Source organism: Chiloscyllium plagiosum, unplaced genomic scaffold (assembly GCF_037043375.1).
Source record: "Chiloscyllium plagiosum isolate Xiang-an unplaced genomic scaffold, Cpla_swu_hap1 HiC_scaffold_34, whole genome shotgun sequence".
Classification (NCBI taxonomy): Eukaryota; Metazoa; Chordata; class Chondrichthyes; order Orectolobiformes; family Hemiscylliidae; genus Chiloscyllium; species Chiloscyllium plagiosum.
This window is the reverse complement of record NW_028270172.1, coordinates 39,764,786-39,783,677: the sequence shown is the minus strand read 5'-3', so window position 1 is coordinate 39,783,677 and position 18,892 is coordinate 39,764,786. Positions and strand designations below refer to the sequence as shown.

Below are 18,892 nucleotides of genomic sequence, written 5' to 3'. Positions count from 1 at the left end.
AGATTTAACTTTTCAAAACTGTTTCCCTGACCATCTTCAGAGGATTGCAATGGGCAAGGAATTCTTACAAGCAGACAGAAGTCATGGGTTCAGGCATTTACTTTCACCCCAGAGTCTTGGAATTCGAATTGCAGCTAAGTAAAACATTGTGTAATGTCAATAAAAAGAGCAACACCACACTTCTTCACCTCATCAGGATTGTTGGTGCTCAGCCTATGTGCCAGCGCCCTTGATAGATGCCTCGTTGTAAGTGGAAACATCACAGGCCCTGAATGATGTGGGCAATGGCAAGAAATTCAGGAAAGTCTGATGTAATGTCAACAGTAGTTCATCTCAATGGTGAGAACAAAAGGCGCATTTTCTTATCAAGTCCTGGATGTTGAGACAAGATTCTCCCGACTGAGCAGTGAAAGGTCATTCAATGGGAAGTTTCATTGATTTTCACCCTCATTGCTGGCTAATCTTGCCTCACTCATCTGCAGGCTCCTATTCTCCTACCTTCTGGATAGAAGCCAAATGCAAAGGATTTGCTCTCTGTTTCTCCTCCAGACCTTGAAGTTGGGCATCAAACACCAACATTTTAAGGCACACGCCTTACATTTACCCCACAAGGATGTGAGTATAGGAGGAATGGTTATTAGGTTTGCAGATGACAACAAAGTTGGTGATGTAGTGAACAATGAAGAAGATTACCTCAGAGTACATCAGGACCGAGGCATGGCAGATGGTGTTTAATTTAGACAGATGCGAGGGGTTGGATTTTGGTTAGGCAAATCAGAGCAGGACTCATACACTTAGTGGTCGGGTCTGGGGGGAGTGTTGCTGAAAGAGACCTTAGAGTGCAGGTTCAAAGTTTGTTGAAAGTGGAGTTGCAGGTGGATAGGATAATGCAGAAAGGGTTCGGTGTACTTGCCTTTATTGACCAGTGAAGGAGAAGGTGAGGACTGCATATGCTGGAGATCAGAGTCAAGAGTGTGGTGCTGGAAAAGCACAGCAGGTCAGGCAGCATCTGAGGAGCAAGAGAATTGACGTTTCGGGTATAAGCTCCTCATCAGGGAAGTGCATTGAGTATGGGAGTTGGGATGTCATGTTGCAGATGTACAAGACATTAATTAGGCTGCTTTTGGAATACTGTATTCATTTTTGGTCTGCCTGCTATAGGAAAGATGTTGTGAAACATGAAAGGGAACAGAAAAGATTTATATGAATCTTGCCAGGGTTGGTGAATTTGAGCTGAATAGGCTAGGGCTGTTTTCCCTGGAGGCTAACCTTATAGAGGTTTATAAAATTACGAGGGACATGGATAGGGTGAATACCTAAGGTCCTTTTTCCCAGGTTCGGGAAGTCCAAAGCTAGAGGGAATAGGTTCAAGGTGAGAGGGGAAGAGACTGAAGGGGCAACTTTTTCACAGACAGGGTGGTGCACGTATAGTATGAGTAAACACAGGAAATGGTGGGGGCTGGTATGATTGCAACATTTAAAAGGAGGGTATATGAATAGGAAGGGTTTAGAGGGATATGGGCTGAATGCTGGCAAATGGGACTAGATTAATTTGGGATACCTGGTTGCCATAGATAAGTTGGACTGGAATGTTAGTTTCCGAGTTGTACAACTCGATGACTCTATGACTAAAACACGGAAATTTACATCTGGCATAAACAAAGCCTCACTGCACCATCATAGCACATCTCCAATTCAGTTATAGCATGCTGCTACACTTCAGTGCAGAACTTTAGAGCACACTGGCAACTTTCAGTGCAAGCCTGCTGCAAGGACACTTTGTAGCTGAGACAGGTACCCACCTCATGGATTGGACCAGGCTGCATCTCAGGCTATTGACCGACTCTGTTAAGGCACACTCACTTCACAACTACCTGAATGCTCACTGCAACCCTAACTTGCCTTGTTTAGCCCTTTTGCACTGCACTCTTTCAGCCAGACCTAAAAGGATTACAGTACTTCTGTCTGCTGTTCAGTGCAGACACAAAGCCAGGTGGCTTATAATGGCATTCCTCAGTCAAAGGAGTTGACCATGTTGCTGCATGGCATATGTGCAAGCAGCCGACAGAGCAAACATATTATGTACGCACCAACCAAATGGTAAAAGGTAAATAGGCTTCAGTCAAGTCAAGGGGGCGGGGGCTACTGTCTGTCAGTCAGAGGCTTCTGGTACAGTCAGTCAAGGACAGTGTTTCACGGACTTGGGCATTCCTCTACTCAGAGTAATCAGGGGTAAGGATTCTGTCTCACTATAGTCCAGGGAGTGGCTCACAGGGCTGATGACCAGGCCAAGGTGGCATGTTGCCTTTCATCAGCTATGCCTGTCTCTTTGTTGGCTACGTAGAACGGTCTATCTTCCTCAGTTACACTGGCTCCACTCCCCATCTCTTCCTCCGCTACATTGATGACTGCATTGGCGCCACCTCATGCTCCCATCAACTTCACCAACACATTCCACCCTGACCTTAAATTTACCTGGACCATCTCTGACACCTCCCTCCCCTTCCTGGACCTCTCCATCTCCATTAATGATGACCGACTTGACACTGACATTTTTTACAAACCCACCGACTCCCACAGCTACCTGGATTACACCTCTTCCCACCCTACCTCTTGCAAAAATGCCATCCTGTATTCCTAATTCCTCAGCCTCCTCTGTATCTGCTCCCAGGAGGACCAGTTCCACCACAGAACACACCAGATGGCCTCCTTCTTTAGAGACTGCAATTTCCCTTCCCACGTGGTTAAAGATGCCCTCCAATGCATCTCATCCACATCCCGCACCTCCACCCTCAGACCCCACCCCTCCAACCGTAACAAGGACAGAATCCCCCTGGTGCTCACCTTCCACCCTACCAACCTTCGCATAAACCAAATCATCCGCCGACATTTCCGCCACCTCCAAAAAGACCCCACCACCAGGGATATATTTCCCTCCCCACCCCTTTCCGCCTTCCTCAAAGACCATTCCCTCCGTGACTACCTGGTCAGGTCCACGCCCCCCTACAACCCACCATCCCATCCTGACACCTTCCCCTGCCACCGCAGGAATTGCAAAACCTGCGCCCACACCTCCTCCCTCACCTCCATCCAAGGCCCTAAAGGAGCCTTCCACATCCATCAAAGTTTTACCTGCACATTCACCAATGTCATTTATTGTATCCGTTGCTCCCGATGCAGTCTCCTCTACATTGGGGAGACTGGACGCCTCCTAGCAGAGCGCTTTAGGGAACATCTCTGGGACACCCGCACCAATCAACCACACTGCCCTGTGGCCCAACATTTCAACTCCCCCTCCCACTCTGCCGAGGACATGGAGGTCCTGGGCCTCCTTCACCGCCGCTCACTCACCACCCGACGCCTGGAGGAAGAACGCCTCATCTTCCGCCTCGGAACACTTCAACCCCAGGGCATCAATGTGGACTTCACCAGTTTCCTCATTTCCCCTTCCCCCACCTCACCCCAGTTCCAAACTTCCACCTCAGCACTGTCCCCATGACCTATCCTACCTGCCTATCTCCTTTTCCACCTATCCACTCCACCCTCCTCTCTGAACTATCACTTTCATCCCCACCCCCCTCCACCTATTGTACTCTTTGCTACCTTCCCCCACCCTCTCCTCCCTGACCTATCACCTTCATCCCCTCCCCCACTCCCCTATTGTACTCTATGCTACTTTCTCCCCACCCTTCAGGCTCTCTGCCTGTATTCCTGATGAAGGGCTTTTGCCCGAAACGTCAATTTTCCTGCTCCTCGGATGCTGCCCGAACTGCTGTGCTTTTCCAGCACCACTCTAATCCAGAATCTGGTTTCCAGCATCTGCAGTCATTGTTTTTACCTAGCCTTTCATCATCTCCCAATTCCAAAATACACCCAGTGACAGAAAAATGACTGAGACTACGCTCAGAGCGGGTGGAGTCAGGGTCTGTTTCTGGGCCAAAGTTTGGGCTCCACTTGTGGATGTTAGGAGGCTTTTCAAGAGGCAGTTGCATCAATTGTGCAGTCCAAGTTGAAGTCATTTGTAATCATAGCATTGTATATGTGAAATGCATGAAATGTCCAAGTGTGTGCAGTGTTAAAGCTGCTCACATGTAATCTGACCATTGGTCATTGCAGATTAAAGAATGTCTGTGAGGCAGATCAAATCCAAAGCACCTTAAAAGAGGCATCAGTGAGTCACAAAACTAATGCAAGGAATTATTGAATGCACAGGGACACAGAACTGATACTCTCTGAACTTGAGGTTAATGCTGCAGCTCAGGCTGTAGGATTCAGCAACACAGCTGGCTTCCCCTAGGTAAAGGAATAAATACACGGCACACACATTGCATTGGGAGGTCCCATATCATAATGCAGCTGAGTTCATCAAGCTAAAAATGTTCCAATTCATTAACATGCAAGTCATCTGTAATCAGGTGGTTATATCTGGTACTGTGAGAACTGCGATAATACCTATACCCTTTAGAATTCTCTTAGTCTAGCTGCATTTGAGGTGCCAGGTGCTTGCCAAAGATGTTTACTAGAAGACAAGGTCTACCTCTTGTGTCCGTAATGCAATCTTCTGATTGAAGAATGTCAGAGATATAATGTTGCCCAATTTTTGACCAGGTTTCTTGAAGGTGAAATTGCACCGCTTGTGCAGGGGAGGGGGGCTATACGCTCCAGACAGAACATGCTGCTTAATCCCAGAATGCTATGCCATGCTCAACTGGAGCAAGCAACAAGGAGATGTGATGATGCTGTTGAGTTGGGAGCAGTTTTCTGAGGAAGATGAGGGCATTGAGCAGGAGGAACACCACCTTCTGCATGATAGAACCCAAGACAGCCAAGACTGAATTGACAGTAGAGCTGGCTGCAGTGATCATTTGCTGACTGAAAAATTGTCACTGCTTAACCTGTAAGCAGTTTATTTCTGTTCCAAGAAACAAATGCAGCTTCTGACTGGTTGATTTATATTTACCTTTGGTGTTGATGAATAAAGGTGACTAGTTTGAACTGTTTGAAAGCTGCCCTGGATATAATGGTACCGCATTGAATAGTGATAAGGTGGTGTGCAATGGGGAAAGGGTGGCAGTGTCTTAGAGAGTAGTAAGAGGGAAGATGATTAAGGACAGGTCAGCTGCGTGGCCTGGTGCTTATATCATGATTGGAGTAGGAATGTGCAATGTACATGCAAGGAAGTGGTAATCATGCTGTGCGAGGCAATGGTTTGGGGGAGCTGCTCTCCTACATAGATGGTGAAAGGCTAATGTAGTCTGACAATCCTTAACTGGATGTATCCCTAGACTTCAAAGATAGAGACGGCATTAGAAATCCTGGGATATCCTGGTAGTAGTGAGTATTGCTGCTGATGTTGATTTGGCAAATCCAGCTCGCAGCATAAGAGACCAACATCATAAGCATGTGCACATAGTCAACAAAGTGAGCTTGGGATGATTGTGAGATAAAGCCCATTACACCTCGCCGAGCTGCTTTCTGGTAAGATTCAGTCCTTAGGCACCATGCATGATGACTCCAGGTAGTTGGCTTCATTAAGATTCCATATGTTCAGATACTTGAGTTTGTTCAAAGTATTTTCATTTTTTTTAAAATTTCAAGTTATCTGAGGCCAGAAAATAAAACAAAAAGGACAACAAGGTTTTGGACACTTCAAGAGTTCTACCATTCCTTGTATCTCCCCTGTCACTTTTTTTGCATGAAGGAAACACGACACCCAAACACATCCAGTTTGATAGAAAGTTAGTTGAGGTTTGGTTTTAATAATATTTAAATGAAGTGATGGAAAACTGCACTTAACAGTAAAGTGGAAACGATTGAGCTTAATGAACCTAAACCAGGGCAATGTATAAATAGATGGCTTTTCACAGAACCGAGCTGCCTCAGATGCTTTTAAAAGTAACAGGAGGGATGTGAATGGGACTGTCCCGTCCTTGCTTACATTTTTAATGGTGGAGAAGAAGCCAGGGCTGAATCACACATACAATTCAACAGAGCCATTTAAGTGAGTGCACAATGCAAGTAAATACCATTTTGGCTGTTCCATTGTTGTTTATCTGCAGTGTGGAAATAAATACTTCATGGAGGAAGAAGAAGTGCTCCTGAAAGATGTGTAAAGTCTGTTTAAGTCTCATGATCTGAGGGAATTTAAATCACCAGCACTTTAAACATGAAAGAAAAACAAACTGCAGAGAAAGCAGAGACACACTGCTGGGATATGGCAACAGGTCAACTGAGATAGCTCAGAAATAAAACAGGGAGCCATTGCTTCTTGTACTTCCAATAGGCTTTGCTGTTGACACATCCCAAAGGTTTAATCACGTCTCTCATCAGAAGACAGTTCACAGTTTCACCGACACGTTTTAAGAGGCTATTGAAGGATTAGTTGTCTTTGATATGGCTAAAAAATAGTAGTTAGTTTGTAATGACAAAAGATTGTCCACTTAAGGGAGTTAAAATGGTGGGCACTGAACTGTGGTCTGCCTCTAAGGTGATGTTTGCGATATAAGCATGCACAACTGGAAGTGTTTACACTACAGTGGAGGCAAATTGGGTGATGGCATTAGTACAAGGAGTGTTAAGGTCACAGTTTTGCAGAGTAGCCAGATCACAGCATCAGTCAGCATGTAACACTGCTGCTATTTCGGAATTCATTCTTACAGTTAGCACTACCTTTTAAATGTACCCATGTTCAGGAGAAAGAAGGAAGTTCATCAGCACAATTTAAAAGGGAGCAACTATTACTTCCCGATGAGTAGTTGATTTGTTGATTTCTCTGGGCTACTGTCATGTCTTTGGGTGGTTTCCAGAGTTCTTCAAAATTACATAAATCGACAGGGAATGGTTCAGGGATTCTTCACAAACCATTTGTTCTCAGATATAGCTGCAAGGACATGCATTTACCTTGGGTTACAACATGGTGGCAAATGAGTAGAGATGAAACAGAGCAGGGCAAACTGCTGGAAGGAGAAGGGGGGAATGGTACGTCAGCAAACCCCTAATGAAACTTGATATCTTTTGCAGTCCGGCCCATATCCCTCTAAACCCTTCCTATTCATATACCCATCCAAATGCCTTTTAAATGCTGTAATTGTACCAGCCTCCACCACCTCCTCTGGCAGCTCAGTTTATACATGTACCACTCTGTGAGTGAAAACGTTGCCCCTTAGGTCCCTTTTATACCGTCACCCTTTCGCCCTAAATGTATGCCCTCTAATTCTGGACTCCCCCATTCCAGGGAAAAGACTTTGTCTATTTATCCTATCCATGCCCCTCATAATTTTATAAACCTCTATAAGGTCACCCTCAGTCTCTGATGCTACAGGGAAACAGCCCCAGCCTGTTCAGCCTCTCTCTTTAGCTCAAATTCTCCAACCCTGGCAACATCCTTGTAAATCTTCTCTGAACCCTTTCAGGTTTCACAACATCCTTCCAATAGGAATGAGACCAGAATTGCACGCAATATTCCAAAAGTGGCCTAACTAATGTCCTGTACAGCCAGAACATGGCCTCCCAATTCCTATACTCAATAATCTGACCAATGAAGGAAAGCATAACATACACTACCTTCACTATCCTATCTACCTGTGACTCTACTTTCAAGGAGCTATGAACCTGCACCCCAAGGTCTCTTTGTTCAGTAACACTCCCTGGGTCTTACCATTCAGTGTATAAATCCTGCTAAGATTTGCTTTCTCAAAATGCAGCACCTCGCATTTATCTAAATTAAACTTCATCTGCCACTCCTCAGCCCATTGGCCCATCTGATAGAGATCCTGTATAATCAGAAGTAACCTTCTTCACTGTCCACTACACCTCCAATTTTGGTGTCATCTGCAAACTTACTAACTGTACCCCTTATGCTCATACCCAAATATTTTGTATGAACCCTCCAGCACCATCCTCTGTCTTCTAACTTCGATCCAATTTTGTATCCAAATGGCTGTCCTTGCTTTTTCTAGTAGTGTAGCCTATAATATTTTCTCCTTCCCTGAAAGTGAACACTGTCTGTTTCTGGTAGATTTCAGTAAACCTGTTTCTTTACACTATTATTTTAAGTCAATCTCTCACTGAAGCAAACTTCCATCCTTACTTTCCTATTTTTTTCACATGATCACTGATGTCACTGTTGCATTATGTTATCATTACTATGTCTACTCTCATTATATTACATCTCTCCCCACATTAGTTGCAACTTTTATATCAACATTATCTATTTCTTTAAACTATTTGCATGTTCACCTTGCCCTGCCCCATACTCCAAATCTCAGAGTTTGAGCCTCTGTGGTACACTTACAGTTCATCTGACTTTTTCCTCGTCACCATTGATCAAGGGTGGAAGCCATTTATTAACATGATAATTACTTTGCAATTTAGTCAGTATATTATTTTGTCAGTATCCCAAAGTTTGTGATAGTCTTGCTTGTTCATTCTTGCAGCCTCAAGTGGTATGAATGTTTTTCTGTTTATTCTCAATATCCACACCAGAGGTTGAATAATGTAAGAGTTTGAGGATTGTGCCTTCTGACTTCCTATCTCTGATCTATGCCTTGTGGTGTGACACCAAAGTTGGAAGTATTCACATTGTATATGGAATTACATCAATTCGTCTGTTTTGCTTATATTAATTCTCAATTGCTTATAATGTCTTCTGTTCTTGTGATATAACATTTGGTCTGAGGTTTTGCAGCTGAGAAATGCTTTGTATTTTTACTCTTGTCTCCCTGAGGAAGTCTGCCCAGGAATATCCATTGTATCCAGGTGCTGATTTGTAATACAGTAAATCCGAATTTCCTATCAATATTCTTTGGCATCAGGAACTTCACTGCTCTCTTGGTTTTGCTATTGGCTTGCAAATGAAAAGGGGAACTAGAGACATGATGAAGCCCAGATACTGTTATGACTCTCTGAAAATAGGTGTCTCAAAGCTTTCTCCAAAGCCTTTTAAAAATTCCTCATGGAATTCATAAAGAGGGTACAAACACAAGCATAAGGGCACTTTACATGAATACTTGTAACAAGTCAGAGGAGTCAATGGCACAAATCATGGCAAATGAATATGATTTAGTAGCCATTACAGAGATGTGGTTACAGAATGGTCATGACTGGGAGTTAAATATCCAGGGATATCAGACTATTCGGAAAGTAAGGGAGGTGGTATAGCTGTGATAGTTAAGGACTTCATCAGGCCGGTGGTGAGAGATGATACAGGTTATATGGAGAATAAGGTTGAATCCATTTTGGTGGAAATTAGCAATTCTAAGAAGTAAAAGTCACTGATAGGTGTAGTCTATAGGCCACCAAATAATAATATCACATTGGGGCGGGCAATATACAAAGAAATAACTAATTTCTGTAAAAATGGTACAGCAATTGTCATGGGGGATTTTAATCTGCATGTCAATTGTTTGAACCATCTCAGCCAGGGTAGCCTTGAGGAGAGGTTCGTTGAGTATATTCATGGAAGTTTTCTGGAACAGTATGTAATGGAACTGACGAGGGAGCAAACTATTCCAGATCTGGTCCTCTGAGACAGGAATAATTAATGACCTCATAGTTACGGATCCTCTTGGAAGGAGCGATCACAGTCTGGTTGAATTTGGAATACAGACGGAGAGTGCAAAGATAAAATCCAATACCAGGGTCCTGTGCTTAAACAAAGGGGACTACAGCAGGATGAGGGAGGAATTCACTAAAGTAGACTGGAAGCAAAAACTTTATGTTGGGACAGTTGACAAACAGTGGAGGACTTTCAAAGCAATTTTTCAAAGTGTTCAGCGAAAGTATATTCCAGTGAAAAGGAAGGACTGTAGGAAAAGGGGTAATCTGTTGTAGGTGTCTAAGGAAATGAGGGAGGCTATCAAATTGAAAGAGAAGGCATACAAAGTGGCCAAGATCAGCGGGAAACTAGAAGGTTGGGAAAACTCTAAAAGTCCTCAGAAAGCCACGATAAGAGCTATAAAGAAGAGTAAAATGCAAAATGAAAACTAAAGCTAGTTCAGAATATAAAGACAGATAGTAAAAGTTTCTATAAATATATAAAATGGAAAAGAGTGGCTAAAGTAAACATTGGTCCTTTAGAGGATGAGAAGGGGATTTGGTTATGGGATATGAGGAAATGACTGATGCATTGAACAGGAGTTTGTATCGGTCTTCACAGGGGAGGAGACTAATAACATGCCAGTAATTGACAAAGAGACAAAGGTAGGTGAGGGCCTGGAAACAATCATTATTACGGAAGAGGTAGTGTTGGGCAAGCTAATGGAGCTAAGGGTAGACACGTCTCCTGGTTCTGATGGAATGTATCCTGGGAAAAATAGAAAATACACTTGTGGTAATTTTCCAAAATTCGCTGGACTCTGCAGCAGTTCCAGCAGACTGGAAAACAGCAAATGTGACACCACTGTTTAAAAAGGGAGGGAGACAAAAGTTCGAGTCAGCTTAACTTCTGTGTTGGGGAAAATGCTTGAGCCAATTATCAATGAAGAAATAGTAAGCTATCTCGATAGAAATTGTCCAGTTGGGCAGACACAGCATGGGTTCATGCAGGGCTTGTAATGTCTGGAATTCTATGATGACATTACAAGCATAGTGGATAATGGGGACCCAGTAGATGTGATGTATCTATATTTCCAAAAAGTATTTGACAAGGTGTCACACAAAAGGCTGCTGCATATGATAAAGATGCAAGGCGTTACAGGCAATGTATTAGAATGGATAGAGGATTAGTTATCCAACAGCTAAGATAGATGATTTTTCGAACAGTAAAGGAATTAAGGGTGATGGTGAGTGGGTGGGTAGGTGGAGCTGAGGCTACGAAAAGATCTTATTGAATGGCAGAGCAGGCTCGAGGGGCCAGATGACCTACTCCTGCTCCTGGTTTTTATGTTCTTATGCTCTTATGTACAGTTCTAATCTAAACTTCATTACTAAATTGGATTAGCACTACCATACCAACAAAAGATAAAAAGTGCTGTGTGCTGGGGTAACATTCTCTCCTTGAGACGTTCTCTCTGGAATATCCACTCTTTTGCTTGCATTTACTCTTCTTGATTTACATAAATGAGCTTCCCAACAAGTCACAAGCAGGATGACTACACCTTCTCCCACCACCACCTCCTGTAATTGGATAGCTCCCTCCCCTTCCTGGACCTCTGCATCTCCATCTCCGACAACTGACTCAACACGGACATCTATTTCAAACCCACCGACCCCCCACAGCTGCCTGGACTACACCTCATCTCAACCACCCTCCCGTAAAAACGTGACCCTTTACTCCCAATTCTTCCATCTCCGTTTTATCTGCTCCCAGGAGTAGTAATTCCACATCCCAGATGGCCTCCTACTTCAAGGACCACAATTTCCCCTCCCATGTGATCAACAATGCCCTCCAGCACATCTCCTTCACTTCCTGCACCTCCGCCCTTGAACCCCATCCCTCCAACCACATCAAGGATAGAACCCTCGTGGTCCTCACCTTTCACAACCCCAATCTCTAGATATAGCGCCATTTGCACCACCTACGATCAAACCCCACCACCAGAGATATATTTCCCTACCCACTCCTATTGGCATTCCACAGAGACCATTCCCCCAACAACTCCCTCATTAGGTCCACACCATCCACCAACCCAGCCTCTACTCCTGGCACCTTTCCTTGCTACCATAAGAAGTGTAAAACCTGCATCCACACCTCCCCCTCACCTCGTCCAAGGGCCCAAAAGATCCTTCCACATCTGGCAGAGATTTTCCTGCACATCCAAACGCCTCACCTACTGTATCCGTCACTCTCGATGTGGTTGCCTTTACATCGGGGAGATAGGACACTGCCTTGTGGAATGTTTCAGGGAATACACGCACCAACAACCCCACCGCCCTGTGGCCGACCATGTCAACATCGCCTCCCACTCCATCATGGACATGCAAGTCCTGGGCCTCCTCCACTGACAACTCCAAGCCATCCAACGCCTGGAGGAAGAATGCCTTATCTTCCGCCTTGGGACCCTTCAACCACACGGCATCAACATCGACTTCACCAGTCTCCTCATTCCCCCCCCCCCCATGCCCCCACCTCATCCCAGTACCAAACCTCCAACTCGGCTCCACCCTCTTGAACTGTCCCACCTGTCCATCTTCCTCCCCACCTATCAGATCCACTCTCTGCTCCGACCTATCACCATCAACCCCCACTGGAATCTACCTATCGCCTTCCCAGCTACTTTCCCAACACCCCCACCCCAAACCAACACCCCCACCCCCACCCTCCTATTTATCTCTCAGCCCCCTTTCCCCCACCACCATCACCCCTCCCACCCCTCACCCACATTCCTGATGAAGAGCTTATGCCGCCTGATGTGCTGTGCTTTCCCAAAGACCACTAATGGGTGGGTAAGTGGCTTAAGTATCAGGAAAGAATTAACATCATGTCAATTAACTGTGAGATGATTGTTTGGAAGTGTAAAAACAGCAGGGATGATGGGAGTGGGCATTCAAAGCTGAAAAAGGCTTTGCCAAGTGCACCGACAACAAAAAAGCTTGACTAACAGATAGGTTTAAGTTGTATAATCCAAATCTCTGACAGGTAGACAAGCAACTATGTCTGGAGTTCCAGCTTAATAGCAATCATCAGTTGGATTTCCACATTTAGCAGATTACATCTAAAGCAAACAGAGTTCTTGGATTTCTGAGGACAAATCTTTGGCATTGCCACAAATATATCAAATTTAACAAACGTCTGTTCATTCAGTCCTGATGTGTGCAAGTTATTTAAGGGATCTTTGTATGATGAAAAAGATAAATAAGATTGAAGAAATCCAAAAACATTGAAGAAATCCAAATTCTGCATGATTCTGCATGGATCGGTATTAGACATATCCCAGGGTCATGTAGATTGATCAATGATTTGGGATTGGAATCATTATAGCAAAGGAGGGAGCAAAGCCAACTGACCATGACCTAGACAATGCATTGATGGGAACTGCTTTCTGGCAATGGAGAACCATGAGGTAATTATATCTGTGCAAACTACAAAGAGCAGTTGTTTCTAAGAAATGGACAGAATTTTCCCATTTGTAGGTAAAGTGTTTTGTCGAGTTAGTCTCATTGCGTCAGCCCTGGTTTGGAGCATCATTTTAAACACATTTTCTCACATAATCTTCCACTCATCACCTCACCAATTTGCGAACAGGTTCTTTCTTGGGGAATTGCGTGGCTGATGAGGCAGAAGTGCTGAGACCTTTTGGGTTTCACCCCTCTGATGTCACATTCAAAGCTCAGCTGCACATAATTCAGATGTAACAAACACGAGACTGGACGTCCCACTCAGCCAACATCACTGAGGACATGGCTCAGAGGAAAGAAAGGCTCAATCCCCTTCCCATTGTGTGGTGTTGGATGAGGTGTTGGAGTGAAGAGGACAGTTTTTTTTCTAAGTTGGTGGCCACTGAAGGACATAGCCAATTGGATACAGATTGCAGCCTGGATCAGTGCTGTGTCCTGGGTGAACTGGGGTGCCCAGCAGTGCAGGAAAGATTTCAATAATGCTCTGCATTTCATCAGAATAGGTGCCACCACTTCTCCCTGTGACCTCTCATACTCACAGGGCAAACACTCACCTTGGCTCACAGACTACAATGTCACTATTGTATGCCATGATGTGGAGATGCTGGTGTTGGACTGGGGTGGACATAGTTAAAAAATCACACAACACCAGGTTATAGTCCACCAAGTTTATTTGGAAGTACTAGCTTTTGAAGCATTGGTCTTTTATCAGGTAACTAGTGGGGCAGGATTACAAGCACACATACACACACTCTTTCATGCTCACACATTTAGGCAGACCCTCTCTCATACACACGCTATCTCTCAGACACACACACACATACAATCTGCACACTCTCATCCACGCACACACCCTGTCACAGGCTTATATGCCACCACGCTCACAAACACAATCTACCAAGCACACACACTTACGTGCATGCACACACACACTCACATGCACACTCACACGCACACACTCACACTCTCACCCCCACACACTCTCTCTCCTTCACACACACATGCAAGTCTATGGGGTGAATTTGCATTTGCAGAATTGTATTTGCAGATACACTCTATTTTATTCAAAAAGCACACAACCTGTAGGCAGTCAGTCCACATAACATTTTATAAATTCCCACTTTGGAAATAGATTCACGATTGGGATACAGACAGACTCTCACTCACACTTTTGATGCATTGTTTATAAAACTTTAAGTTATCTCAGGAATGTGACTTGAAAGAAATTCTGGGATTTTTATATTAATGGCAACCCATTCTAAAAGATGGAAGACTTAACAGCAATCTAGATTTGTTCAAAATATATCATATCAGTTGTGCGACTCTATGATCTTTTGCTATAAATTCTGTGCCTTATGATCCTGCCCCACTAATTACCTGATGAAGGAGCAGCACTCTGAAAGCTAGGACTTCCAAATAAACCTGTTGGACTATAACCTGATGTTTTGTGATTTTTAATTATTGCATGCAACATTTCCACACAATAGCTTTCACGAATAAGGTTGGGGTTAAGGCTAGGGTTTTTAAGTTCTGTAATCCAATTCTCTGACAGGTAGATAAACAATTAACAAATTCCCAAATTGTCTATCTTTCCAGCCCTCTGTGCTTCCAACTCACTCCATAGGCACCTCACCACATCTCCATTCACTGCTCTTCCATTGACTTACATCATACACAATCCCATCCCTTGTCTCATTGTGGGGAAAAACGTCCATGAACTGAGTTGAAGGATGCTGGATTGGTGATGGGGATGACGGGATGACGGGAGGGTGGCAGATATCAGTGTCATCACTTTCACTAGGGAGGACATTCTTTACTGAACTGAAGAAGGGCACGGTCGCTCGAGTGGAAAGGGAGATACCTCGATGAGAAACCAACTCAGCAAGCCTCATTGCGTTGTGCTGCTTTCTTGTTGCCACTAGTGCTAACTCATTTTTGATCAAGCCAGGCTGTTATGCATCTTTAACAGTTAATTCTGTCTCTTTTCTCTTGCAAGCACTGACAGTGACCAGAGAACCGACACCAGGAAAAGACCAGCATTGCAGACCCTCAGCCCTACTGCCATTTCTGAGGAGGAAGCCACTCAAAGGCCTGTACCCTTGAGCTGAGTGACTTACACTTTGATAAGCTCTCGTTCTAGGTGAGCACATCACTGACACATGGCTGGTTGAGGAAGAAAGACCTCAGATTGCTGACACAGACAGGACTGACAGAAGCCACGCAAATGCTCAGAACCCAGGTAAAAGATGGATCTCTGTCCATCGCCATTAATTAATTCATCCAACTTCAAAGGCAGGTGCAGGAATTGTAAGAGGTAGCTGGATAGAAGGATGGAGGAGTCCACCAATGTTTACAGCACTGTGCTGGTGCTGAAATTCCTGGGTCTGGGTGTTTCCATGTACAGCCTAGTGGCTGCAGTGGTGAGCCAGATCTAGCACATACAGTATCTATAGAAAGTGCACACAACCTACATTTCGTCACTTAGCCAAAGGTGCTTAGCACTAATGGCAAGGAATGAGGGGAACAAGGGACATCAGCCTCTCTCTAGCTGCCCCCTTCCTTTCACAGGGTCAGTAGTTCAGCAGGGTCCCATAACGAGCAGCAGTGACAGACTCACCGCCCGGAAGCTTATCATTATAGACATTCCAGAGGTTCCTAGCTCCTCCACCTCCCCCATGACCAAGATCCTGAATCCTGCAACAGTTCAAGCCAAGGAGGGTGAGGCTATACCTGGGCAGAATGCTCACAGTAGGCTTGGGCCCTCTAGGCTTGAAGACATCCAGGACATCTGAACAAGTCTTTAAAGACATTAAAAGGTGTTTATAATACAATATATAAGTGTGTATAGGTCAATCTCATGTATAAGTCGACTCCTTATTTTGGCCAAGAAATCTGGCATTTTTCATATAACTCAGGTATAAGTCAACCCTAGCTTTTCAGGGGTCTCTTCCTGACCATATTTGCAGCCTTAAAGGGTATGATTTGCACATTTTTGATTTAAATGCAATAGCTGCATCATCACGTTACACGTACCAATATATATTTGTGCAACACAATTTTCAAATTGTTAAATTGAATGTTGATAACTACATATATACTATATGTGTATGCATACATATGTACTGTATATATTTATTTATGTAATATTTACATACATATATTTGAGCCATGCATGCAAATAGTTACGGTATGTTATGGCAGCCCTTGACCTTGAGTTTCCGCTGTTGCCTCAGTTTCTTAGAAATAGGTGGTGCATACAGTTGTGCTCTGAACGTATTGTAAAACTCCCCCAAATCTTTCTGACAAAATAGCATCATGAAGAAGCAAGTATACAGCATAGTTTAAATTAAACGTTATTGAAATTGCCAAGAAGAACAACAATAGCGTAGCTGCAAGGGAGTCCTGTCTTTCTGAAAAACCTGTTTGAGATTGGAGGAAAAAGCCACACAGTTAAAGGCTATGCCAAAACAGAAGTATGTAAACTGAGGAAAACTGAACAAGTGGCCACAACCAGAAGAAAAGATTGCTGACTGGGTTAATCAGTGTCGGCAGAACGAAAGCATATACTCGACAATATATAAGAATACGCGGCAAAAGTGAAGCAAAAATAGATGGATTCAGTGATTTCAAAGACAGTGCTGGATGGGGCAGTAGGTTCATGAAGACATATGATCTCGTGCTGAGACAGAAAACCAAGATTGCCCGACGCCTGCCAGCAGAACTTGATGACAAGTTAATCGAGTTCCATCACTTTGTAGTCAGAAGTCGGAAGAAAAACAGGCGCAGGCTCCCACGCGTCGGCAATATGGACAAAGCCCCAATGAATTTTGATATGCCGGGAACAGAACTGTGGTGAAGATTGGAGCAAAAACAGTTTGGTTAAGACTACTGGCCATGAAAGGAGTCGATTCACTGTGGTATTTGGTTCTATGGCCGATGGAACAAAGTTAAAGCCTGTGGTGATTTTTAAGCAGAAAACTCTGCCCAGACAGAAATTTCTGAAAGGTATTGTTGTCTTTGCCCATGAGAAAGGGTGGATGGATGAAGGTGGCTGCAAGACTTGCATTAGAGAGGTCTTGAATACGTGACTTAGAAAGGAAAACAAAAACTTACTGGTTTGGGATAGGCTCAGGTCATACAGGGTGAAGAGTGTTATCAGTGAACTTCGAGCCAAAAATACTGACATTGCAATGATTCCTGGAGGCCTTACCAGCATGGTGCAGCCACTGGATGTTAGCATCAATAAACCTTTTCAGGACTTAGCACGGAAGAAATGGGATGATTGGATGCAAGAAGGGGAGAAAAGCTTCACAAAGGGTAGCAACATACGTGCTCCATTAGTTGCAACTGTCTGTGAGTGGATTGTTGAGTCCTGGAAGGAGATGAAAACTGAAATAATTGTTAAAGCCTTTAAAAACGTGGAATTTCTAAAGCCTTAGATGGTACAGATGATGTCTATTTATGGTCAGGTGGAAGGGATGACAAATCAATTGATGATCCTCTTGAGAGTGCAGATGAAAATGATCCATATGATGATTTGCTTGACCCCCCAGACAACTGGAATGAATTATTCAGCGGTGCAACTGATGAGGACAGGGAATTTGAAGGATTCCAATAGACTTTTACATATACTTTTGTTTTAAGCAGCTATCCCATAATATTTGTGATATACGGTGAGAAGAGGTTTTTGCTGTGAATATTAGTTTTTTGACGTAAATGTTTATCGTCTAGTGTTAACAATTTCATGTGGCCTTTCTGTAATAAAATATTATCAGTCGTTTTATTTTGTTTTTACTGCTCCTCTGTTCTTATTTCATGAATTGTGTGTTGTATAAATACCCCTGGTAAATGGCCTGACCAGCTGCTGGTATGCCTATTAACGTTTGTACATATGTGTAGACCTACATGCACTTTACTGTACTGGTAACTGGAATACGGTATGACAGTACTGTTCTACCATAGCAGGCAGAATGGAGACAGTTATTTTCTTGATAAATATTCAATAATGGCCATAATTCTTTTTCCTTTTGTTGTTTATTATTTTATATTGAGATCTGGCTCTTGTTTGTCCATTTTTTGACTCATGCCAAGCATGAAATTCATCCCCTCAAAAACAATACCTCATGTGTAAGACGTCCCTCTAATTTCAGCATGAGAAACAGTCTTCAAAACTCAAACTATACATGAGTATACACGCTTTCAAATTTGCAAATACGTGTTCATTTGCATTATTAAAATATCTACTAATTTTCCCTGTCAGACCTAGTTATCACAGCCAAAGATGAGCAGCCTTGTTCAATATCCCAAAGATGAGAGACTCTGTAATTGCTAAGAATTGTTCATCTCTCACAAGCAGCCAACTCATTGGTTACAGATAACTTTGAGAGTCAGGGATCTTTGAACCATGGTGACTGAGGCCAAGGCTGTGTGCTTGAATATAGACAACTATGAGGCTAAATGCAACGTGAAGGGGAATGAACAGGGAACAAGGAAAAGATGCAGCACATGAAGCCTTTTTAGCATTAGGTGTGCTAAAAATTTAACATGACTCCTTTTTAATCAAACGTTTCCATGTTATTTTAAGAACAGGTACAAAATTGTTAGTAGCCCCATAGCCTTAGCCTCAGGAGTAGGCCATCTGGCCCCTCGAGCCTGCTCCACCATTCAATACGATAATGGCTGATCTCTTTGTGGACTCAGCTCCACTTACCCGCCCTCTCATCGTATCCCTTAATTCCTTTACTGTTCAAAAAAAATCTATCCTCGCTTTAAAAATATTTACTGAAGTTGTGTCAAATCCTTCACTGGGCAAGGAGTTCCATAGATTTACAATCCT

General features: G+C 43.6%; 1 long non-coding RNA gene across 1 annotated transcript in view; it reads left to right on the top strand.

Annotated features, from left to right (window-relative positions):
- LOC148141144 (uncharacterized) overlaps positions 1–17,831 on the top strand; it is a 57,646-nt gene extending 39,815 nt beyond the window's left edge. The window contains exons 3-4 of the long non-coding RNA XR_015752789.1: positions 15,053–15,295; positions 16,368–17,831. This is a non-coding gene — a long non-coding RNA (uncharacterized LOC148141144). The remainder of the gene's footprint in view (positions 1–15,052; positions 15,296–16,367) is intronic.
- The last annotated feature ends 1,061 nt before the right edge of the window (positions 17,832–18,892 follow it).